The sequence below is a fragment of the Protomyctophum bolini genome (assembly GCF_963924005.1).
Source record: "Protomyctophum bolini genome assembly, chromosome: 8".
NCBI classification, from domain to species: Eukaryota; Metazoa; Chordata; class Actinopteri; order Myctophiformes; family Myctophidae; genus Protomyctophum; species Protomyctophum bolini.
In genome coordinates this window covers 716,709-726,708 of record NC_137869.1, presented here as the reverse complement: position 1 = coordinate 726,708, position 10,000 = coordinate 716,709, and the positions used below count along the sequence as shown (strand labels likewise).

Sequence of the window (10,000 nt, the reverse complement as noted above, 5' to 3'; positions counted from 1 at the left end):
ATTAGCACCCTGTGCTAAATGTGTCTTATTATTAAGTATAAATATTATCATGATAATTAGACTTACATTTGGCATGGTTGAACAGCTGCCATGTGGCTTTGTGTTTAAATATGAGTTATTAAATCACATCTCAATGTGTGTGTGAGCGGAAACATCTCAATGTGTGTGTGAGCAGAAACATCTCAATGTGTGTGTGAGCGGAAACGTCTCAATGTGTGTGTGAGCGGAAACATCTCAATGTGTGTGTGAGCGGAAACGTCTCAATGTGTGTGTGAGCGGAAACATCTCAATGTGTGTGTGAGCGGAAACGTCTCAATGTGTGTGTGAGCGGAAACATCTCAATGTGTGTGTGAGCGGAAACGTCTCAATGTGTGTGTGAGCGGAAACGTCTCAATGTGTGTGTGAGCGGAAACGTCTCAATGTGTGTGTGAGCGGAAACATCTCAATGTGTTCAGTTCAGATATGATTATTTTTGGGGGGGTCCCCAGTTCAGATATGATTATTTTTGGGGGGGTCCCCAGTTCAGATATGATTATTTTTGGGGGGGTCCCCAGTTCAGATATGATTATTTTTGGGGGGGTCCCCAGTTCAGATATGATTATTTTTTGGGGGGTCCCCAGTTCAGATATGATTATTTTTGGGGGGGTCCCCAGTTCAGATATGATTATTTTGGGGGGAGAGGAGAGGAGTAGAGGGGAGAGGATAAGCAGTGAACCAAGGAGATGTTGCAAACTGGAACTAATCCACACACACGCACACGCACATGCAGGCGTGCGCGCACACACACACTGACTTGTAAGCAAAAGTTTATGACTAGGGCTCGTACTGTGAGCTGATAATGGCAAACACAGTGCGTGCGTGCGTGGGTGCGTGTTTTGTTTTATCTGTGTTCTCCAGGTTAATACACAAACATCCCTTTGTGAGAGAAAACACACACACACACCACACACACACACACAGAGAGAGCTGCTATGCATCATGGGTAAGTGAGAACATGACAGCCAGCATGCTGGTTCAGTAATTGCAAATCATTCCTGAACACTTAGGGACGGTCGCCATTGACAACCAGAGAGGGGGGGAGACGTCACTAATTAAGAATTTTAATTTACATAATTAACTCTCTCTCTCTCTCTCTCTCTCTCTCTCTCTCTCTTCGTGTGTGTGTGTGTGTGTGTGTGTGTGTGTGTGTGTGTGTGTACATGCGCACCACTGACATTTAACCTGTTTTTTTTATGGATCGCCAAAAAACTCCGCTTCCATGTTTTATAAACACCCCCAGGTGAGACACGCCCACCCTACTGGTCATCACTCACAGAGGCAGCGGTGGCCGAACGGTTTGCGGAGCGGTCTTGATATCGGAAGGTCGTATAGTTCGTATCCCTGGACCGGCACGTTAACATTACCACCGCTGAAGTGCAGTGGACCAGTTATCCTCTTCTGGTTCAGTGGACCAGTTATTCTCTTCTGGTTCAGTGGACCAGTTATTCTATTCTGGTTCAGTGGACCAGTTATTCTCTTCTGGTTCAGTGGACCAGTTATTCTCTTCTGGTTCAGTGGACCAGTTATCCTCTTCTGGTTCAGTGGACCAGTTATTCTCTTCTGGTTCAGTGGACCAGTTATCCTCTTCTGGTTCAGTGGACCAGTTATTCTCTTCTGGTTCAGTGGACCAGTTATCCTCTTCTGGTTCAGTGGACCAGTATTCTCTTCTGGTTCAGTGGACCAGTTATTCTCTTCTGGTTCAGTGGACCAGTTATCCTCTTCTGGTTCAGTGGACCAGTTATTCTCTTCTGGTTCAGTGGACCAGTTATCCTCTTCTGGTTCAGTGGACCAGTTATTCTCTTCTGGTTCAGTGGACCAGTTATCCTCTTCTGGTTCAGTGGACCAGTTATCCTCTTCTGGTTCAGTGGACCAGTTATCCTCTTCTGGTTCAGTGGACCAGTTATCCTCTTCTGGTTCAGTGGACCAGTTATTCTCTTCTGGTTCAGTGGACCAGTTATTCTCTTCTGGTTCAGTGGACCAGTTATTCTCTTCTGGTTCAGTGGACCAGTTCTTCTATTCTGGTTCAGTGGACCAGTTATTCTCTTCTGGTTCAGTGGACCAGTTATTCTCTTCTGGTTCAGTGGACCAGTTATCCTCTTCTGGTTCAGTGGACCAGTTATCCTCTTCTGGTTCAGTGGACCAGTTATCCTCTTCTGGTTCAGTGGACCAGTTATTCCTCTCTGGTTCAGTGGACCAGTTATTCTCTTCTGGTTCAGTGGACCAGTTCTTCTATTCTGGTTCAGTGGACCAGTTATCCTCTTCTGGTTCAGTGGACCAGTTCTTCTATTCTGGTTCAGTGGACCAGTTATTCTCTTCTGGTTCAGTGGACCAGTTATTCTCTTCTGGTCCACTGGACGCTGGTCGTCATAAAAGGGGGCGGGGCTGTGACGCTATGGTATGCGATGAGTTTTTGGGAGACGGTGTTATTACTGCACGCACACACACGCACACACACACGCGCAGTGTATTCCAGTCAGTATCATAAATCATGAACAGACTAAGTGAATTACAGCATGAAGCTTTAACTGTGGTTATGAATCTACTGTGTGTCTACCTCGCTCTACCACTCTCTCTCTCTCCCTCTCTCTCTCTCCCCCTCTCTCTCTCTCTCTCTCTCTCTCTCTCCCCTCTCTCTCTCTCTCTCTCTCTCTCTCTCTCTCTCTCTCCCTCTCTCTCTCCCTCTCTCTCTCTCTCTCTCTCTCTCTCTCACCCTCTCTATCTCTGCATCAACCTCTATGTAGCAGACAATGCTGTTGTGCTTGTGTGTGTGTGTGTGTGTGTGTGTGTGTGTGTGTGTGCGTGTGCGTGTGCATGCGTGCGTGCGTGTGTGTCTGCGTGCGCGTGCATGTGCATGTGTGTGCCACATCACCCTGGTTAAGGATCCTCTCCTAATAATCAATAAGTGAATATTAGGTCGATTGAAGAGACTCCTAATTAGATTGTAGCTCCACCAATGAAACGACTGATAGCATTAATTAATGGAGAGAAGGGGAGGGGAGGGGAGGGGAGGGGAGGGGAGGACTATGGAGATCCATCCATCCATCTTCAACCGCTTATCCGTAGTCGGGTCGCGGGGCAACAGCTCCACCAGAGAGCTCCAGACTTCCCTCTCCAGAGCAACATTAGTGACTTCCTCCTCTGGGGATCATTAGTGACTTCCTCCTCCTGGGGGATCAACATTAGTGACTTCCTCCTCCTGGGGGATCAACATTAGTGATAACGCTATAACGGCCAGTTATAGCGCCACCAGGAGGCAGACTTTTGAAAAAACAGTGTCCCTTCCACGCGCTACGTCCGGCCGGGAAATTCCCCTCTGTCAGGTGAAAAGAAGCAGCTTGGACTCCTCATGCATAGGAGGAGGCATGAGGTCAGTCCGCTGCCCCCCCCCCAGGTTGCAGAGGAAGTGTAGTGCCCAGGATTACATTAGATAATTGGCACTGGTTGAAAAGAAAACTGGGTTACAAAATCGTGGGATAAATTCAGAAAAAAAGAGCCGTGTTGTAAATACTGGATCAGACGTGCTCCGGGTTGAATATTATGATCCCCCCCCCCCTCTCTCTCTCTCTCTCATTAGCAGGCAACAGTGCAGCACTATCTCTCTCTCTCTCTGTTTCTCTGTTGCACAACAGCGCCCCTACTGGTACTCATAGTCATATACTGGTGCTCATTAACATCACATAGGTGAACACGGACGTTGCTCTTCCAGTGTCCAGAGTGGTTGCACCAATCAAAAAAATAAAGAAACCACGCGGCTTTGCTAATCGCGTGGTTTTCAAATCGCAAATTTCGGTTTGAAAACGATTAATCGTTCTGTGGCGGGAACCCCTTTTGGTGTTAGCATTACGTTATGCTTTAGCTATTGAAAAACAGCAGATGTATGTCTGCTATTTTTGAAAAATCGAAGAACGACTGACATAGAAACATAGGCTTTTTCAGAAAACTGTCAGGATGTAGAAGACATTTTTAGAATCTGATTTCAGGTCAAAATGGGTTCATTTTAACCTCAACTGCCCCCCTCCCCCTCCTCTCTCTCTCTCTCCCCCTCCTCTCCCCTCCCCCTCCCCTCCCCCCCCCCCTCCACAGCGAGTCCCACAGCGCTCCGTCCAGCCTGCTCCGTCCAGCCTCCACTTCCCGTCCTCTCCCATCCTCCAGCAGCCAGGAGGAGGAGGGTACTTCTCTCACCCCGCCATCCGCTACCACCCCCAGGAGAGCCTGAAGGAGTTCGTACAGCTGGTCTGTCCCGACGGGGGCCAGCAGGGGGCGGCGGTGGGCTTCATCAACGTAAGACTGCACGCTCCGCTGTACTACACACTGTGTGTGTGTGTGTGTGTGTGTGTGTGTGTGTGTGTGTGTGTGTGTGTGTGTGTGTGTGTGTGTGTGTGTGTGTGTGTGTGTGTGTGTGCGTGCGTGTGCGTGTCCTAAAGATGTTACTATGTCAACCTATTGCCATATTATAGATTCATATATTTATTAGGCTACATCTTTTAGCATATCTAATATGCAAATTATCTCATGAACTATGCGCGATACAAACATGTCCCATGAAGCAGAATTAGATTCTAGGTGAAAAATCACACCTGTGTGAACTGAGTGTTGCAATCTCCCCCCCCCCCCCCCCACACATGCACACACACACACCTCTCTCTCTCTCTCTCTCATTAGCAGGCAGCAGGCACAGCAATACCCCTCTCTCTGTTTCTGGCGCCCCCTACTGGTATTATTAAGTCACATACTCGTGCTCATGACAACATGATACAGGTACACAGGTACACGGACATTGCTGGTTGTAGGAGTGGTTGCACCACTCAAAAATCATTAGAATCAACTGAGAAAAGTCGTTCGGCACAACCCGGTAATCAGTCGGTTATAGAGCACCGAAGTCTACGCCTCTATGGTTCCTATACTGGCACCATCAGGCCTCTATGGTTCCTACTGGAACCAACGCCCCTATAAGGTACCCAGGGGGGAATTATTTCGGGGTCGCACAGAAGACCAGTATCCATATCCGCTGATCCACCGTCTACTAGTTCACTGCAAAGCTGCAAAACCAGGTGATCCCCTACTATATAGACACTGTGTGTGTGTGTGTGTGTGTGTGTGTGTGTGTGTGTGTGTGTGTGTGTGTGTGTGTGTGTGTGTGTGTCAGCTTTTTGTCTGCAGTGAGATAGTTGATATATCTGTGTCTAGACACACGATCGATAGCGCTGCCCCCTCCCCCCCCCCCCCCCCACCACACCCTGATCTCTCTCTCTCTCTCTCTCTCTCTCTCTCTCTCTCTCTCTCTCTCTCTCTCTCTCTCTCTCGTAAGTGGAAACACAGTAAAAAATGCATTTGCATTACTTTCCCTTTTTGTCTGGACACAACAGTGTGTGTAGGCCCTGTGGTGCAGGTGTGTGTAGGCCCTGTGGTGCAGGTGAGTGTAGGCCCTGTGGTGCAGGTGTGTGTATAGGCTCTGTGGTGCAGGTGGGTGTATAGGCTCTGTGGTGCAGGTGTGTGTATAGGCTCTGTGGTGCAGGTGTGTGTAGGCCCTGTGGTGCAGGTGTATACACTCACATTATGTAGTAGCTAGCAGGTGTTGTTACACCTGATAGTATAGCTAGCAGGTGTTGTTACACCTGCTAGTAGCTAGCAGGTGTTGTTACACTGCTACTGCTAGCTACTTATTTTCGTCTTAACTTATCAGTCTTCTTTCTGCTTCTTCTTTAGTTATTTTGTGTTGTTTGTTAGTTTTCTGTATTGTAATAGTTACAGAGGCTCCTTTGCTGGACAACAACCAATCATCAACTGACTACAATCTGAAAAGAAAATATTTCCACAGCTTGGCAGAACATACTGCATTCTACTGTCTGTTAAATTACAGTTACTAGTAAAATAACTGTTAATGTACAGGAATGGGACGACTATTTAAACAGATATCCTACTGCTAAATAACAGTTTATAATGATTTGAGTTTAATTACAGCATAGAATGTTAATTTACAGGAAAGAGACGACGCTTTAACAGTATTGTACAATTTTGTGAAAAACAGTGAGATGCTGTTGAAAATCCACCCTAAATTTACAATAATCGGTTACAGTGTATATATATATATACAGTATATTCTATAGATAGGTCCAGTATAACAGATGAGTATAAAGTGCGTTGGCAGCAGAATTCTTTATGACCGGCAGCTTCTAAAACTGCTGAGTCCACTTTCGCTACAACACTGTTTTAATGTGTGCACGTACGTACACACGCATGCACGTACGTACACACGCACGCCCGCACGCACACAGTACAGCGGAGAGGGAGGTAATGTAACAGGTTTCTCAATGACCTGTTTGCGTGCGCACGTGCGCGCCTCAATGCGTCGTGCTTGGGTGCGCGCGTGTGTGTGCGTGTGTCCTACAAATTCATAAAATCTCTCTCTCTCTGTGTGTCTCTCTCTCTCTCTCTCTCTCTCTCTCTCTCTCTCTCTCTCTCTCTCTCTCTCTCTGTGTCTATGTCTCTCTCCCAGCCTAACAGCAGTAACCAGGGGAAGGTCCACAACCCCTTCCTGCCCTCCCCCATGCTGCCCCCCCCCTCCCCCTCCCCCCATGGCCCGCCCGGTGCCCCTCCCCCTGCCGGGGTCCGACTCCAAGCCCCCCGTCACGTCGGAGGGAGGGGGGGGCTCGCCCACCTCGCCCAGTGAGTACACACACACACACACACACACACACACACACACACACCTACACACACACACACACACACACACACCTACACACACACACACACCTACACACACACACACACACACACACACACACACACCTACACACACACCTACATACACGGTCAAGATTTTAATTATTGTATCTGCATTGTTACTAAATGTATTGTCTCGCGTTTCCAGACTGTTGCCGTGGTACAGTATGGAGCAACGGAAGCTCTGATCACGAGTAAAATCTGGAGCAACGGAAGCTCTGATCACGAGTAAAATATAAATGCTTCCGTCATACAGTCTGGAGCAACGGAAGCTCTGATCATGAGTAAAATATAAATGCTTCCGTCGTACAGTCTGGAGCAAAGGAAGCTCTGATCACGAGTAAAATATAAATGCTCCCGTCGTACATTCTGGAGCAACGGAAGCTCTGATCACGAGTAAAATATAAATGCTTCCGTCGTACAGTCTGGAGTAACGGAAGCTCTGATCACGAGTAAAATATAAATGCTTCCGTCGTACAGTCTGGAGCAACGGAAGCTCTGATCTTGAGTCAAATATAAATGCTTCCGTCGTACAGTCTGGAGCAACGGAAGCTCTGATCATGAGTCAAATATAAATGCTTCCGTCGTACAGTCTAGAGCAACGGAAGCTCTGATCATGAGTAAAATATAAATGCTTCCGTCGTACAGTCTGGAGCAACGGAAGCTCTGATCATGAGTAAAATATAAATGCTTCCGTCGTACAGTCTGGAGCAACGGAAGCTCTGATCATGAGTAAAATATAAATGCTTCCGTCGTACAGTCTGGAGTAACGGAAGCTCTGATCACGAGTAAAGTATAAATGCTTCCGTCGTACAGTCTGGAGCAACGGAAGCTCTGATCATGAGTCAAATATAAATGCTTCCGTCGTACAGTCTGGAGCAACGGAAGCTCTGATCATGAGTAAAATATAAATGCTTCCGTCGTACAGTCTGGAGCAACGGAAGCTCTGATCATGAGTCAAATATAAATGCTTCCGTCGTACAGTCTGGAGCAACGGAAGCTCTGATCACGAGTAAAATATAAATGCTTCCGTCATACAGTCTGGAGCAACGGAAGCTCTGATCATGAGTCAAATATAAATGCTTCCGTCATACAGTCTGGAGCAACGGAAGCTCTGATCACGAGTAAAATATAAATGCTTCCGTCATACAGTCTGGAGCAACGGAAGCTCTGATCATGAGTAAAATATAAATGCTTCCGTCATACAGTCTGGAGCAACGGAAGCTCTGATCACGAGTAAAATATAAATGCTTCCGTCGTACAGTCTGGAGCAACGGAAGCTCTGATCATGAGTCAAATATAAATGCTTCCGTCGTACAGTCTGGAGCAACGGAAGCTCTGATCACGAGTAAAATATAAATGCTTCCGTCGTACAGTCTGGAGCAACGGAAGCTCTGATCACAAGTCAAATATAAATGCTTCCGTCGTACAGTCTGGAGCAACGGAAGCTCTGATCACGAGTAAAATATAAATGCTTCCGTCGTACAGTCTGGAGCAACGGAAGCTCTGATCACAAGTCAAATATAAATGCTTCCGTCGTACAGTCTGGAGTAACGGAAGCTCTGATCGTGAGTAAAATATAAATGCTTCCGTCGTACAGTCTGGAGCAACGGAAGCTCTGATCATGAGTAAAATATAAATGCTTCCGTCGTACAGTCTGGAGCAACGGAAGCTCTGATCACAAGTAAAATATAAATGTGTTTTACAGTATATTATATGTCATAACTGATATTTCATAGTGTTTTATAGTATATTTCATAGTGTTTTACAGTATATTATATTATATATTATGTATATATAATAGTATATTATGTCATATTGTCCTCAGCGTACTGTAGTACAGTATATATAATAGTATATATAACAGTATATTATATCATATTGTCCTCAGCGTACTCCACTCCCAGCACGTCTCCCTCTCAGAGGTTCGTCAGCGTCGGACCAAGAGATCCAGGATACCTCCCCCAGCAACCACAGGTACGCACACACACGCACGCACGCACGCACGCACGCACGCACGCACACACACACACACGCACACGCACACGCACACGCACACGCACACGCAAACACTAGTGTGTTAAGCACTAGTCGTGTTTAACACTAACCAAAAAGGAAGAGAATAGCAAACGATGGTGCGTGCGTGCGTGCGTGCGTGCGTGCGTGCGTGTGTGCGTGCGTGCGTGCGTGCGGGCGTGTCCAGGCTCTATCAACCAGTTGATTGTTGTGGATGTAATGAGCATGACTCTGACTAACACAACCCTGTATTCACACACAATACTGTTGTGTGTGTGTGTGTGTGTGTTTGCGCATGCGTGTGTGGTGGCCCGCAGCGAGTGGGGCCATCGATTTATTGTCTCTGTCAGGGACCCACACACACACACACACACTCACACTCACACTCACACACACACACACACACACACACACACACACACACACACACACACACACACAGGTGTTAGTCACCACAGCCTAAGTATCTAATAGTATATATACCAGTAAGACGCGCAAACGCGGGAAGCGAACGCAGCTCGTACATATTTGGGTTTTTGACGTATAGCTGCTTTGGGGACTCCTTATATGGTTATGGCCGAGTCATGGTGACGTAATCACTCAGCTCCATATATGGGCACAAAAGCGGGACAGACAGACAGACAGACACACAGACATGATCTGCTAGGTCTCATAGTAAGTGCTCACTGGGTTCGCAACTATCTAATATCAACGCGTTGCTGCATTTAAACTTTGACATTGTCCACCCACTAAAAAGCACTTAAAGAGCAGAATGGGTCCTTCATGCCATCGTTTGGTTAAAGTTGGCTATAATTTGGCATTTTTAAGTTAGCATTTCATGTAGCCGTGGCACATATAGCACTCTGTAGTGTGTATACCCGTAGCTTCATTGCAGAGATATTCTATACCGTTAGACAGATGTTAGGTTCTTTAGCTTATTTCTATGTGATGATTCTATGCATGTGATGTATCACCATGTGTTCGTCTTGCTTACTGTAAAATAAATCACTCTGGATAAAGAACGTCTGATGAATTAATATGTATAAATGTAGGGAATTTAGGCATTCATCAGACGCTCTTAATCCTTATTTATATTTATATTAACCCATTCTGACCTGAGATCAGATTCATACGAGGTTTCCACGGGACACACACTGGTCTGATTAACCCATTCTGACCTGAGATCAGATTCTAAAAATGTCAGTCGTTCTTCGAATTT

General features: G+C 46.5%; 1 pseudogene across 1 annotated transcript in view; it reads left to right on the top strand.

The window, feature by feature from the left end:
* The window catches only part of LOC308319521 (nuclear factor 1 A-type-like), a 43,464-nt pseudogene that overhangs the window by 26,352 nt on the left and 7,112 nt on the right, over nt 1-10,000 (top strand). Inside the window, exons 7-9 of the transcript XR_013966211.1 lie at nt 4,127-4,320; nt 6,536-6,705; nt 8,657-8,742. The product of XR_013966211.1 is annotated as a nuclear factor 1 A-type-like (transcript). The remainder of the gene's footprint in view (nt 1-4,126; nt 4,321-6,535; nt 6,706-8,656; nt 8,743-10,000) is intronic.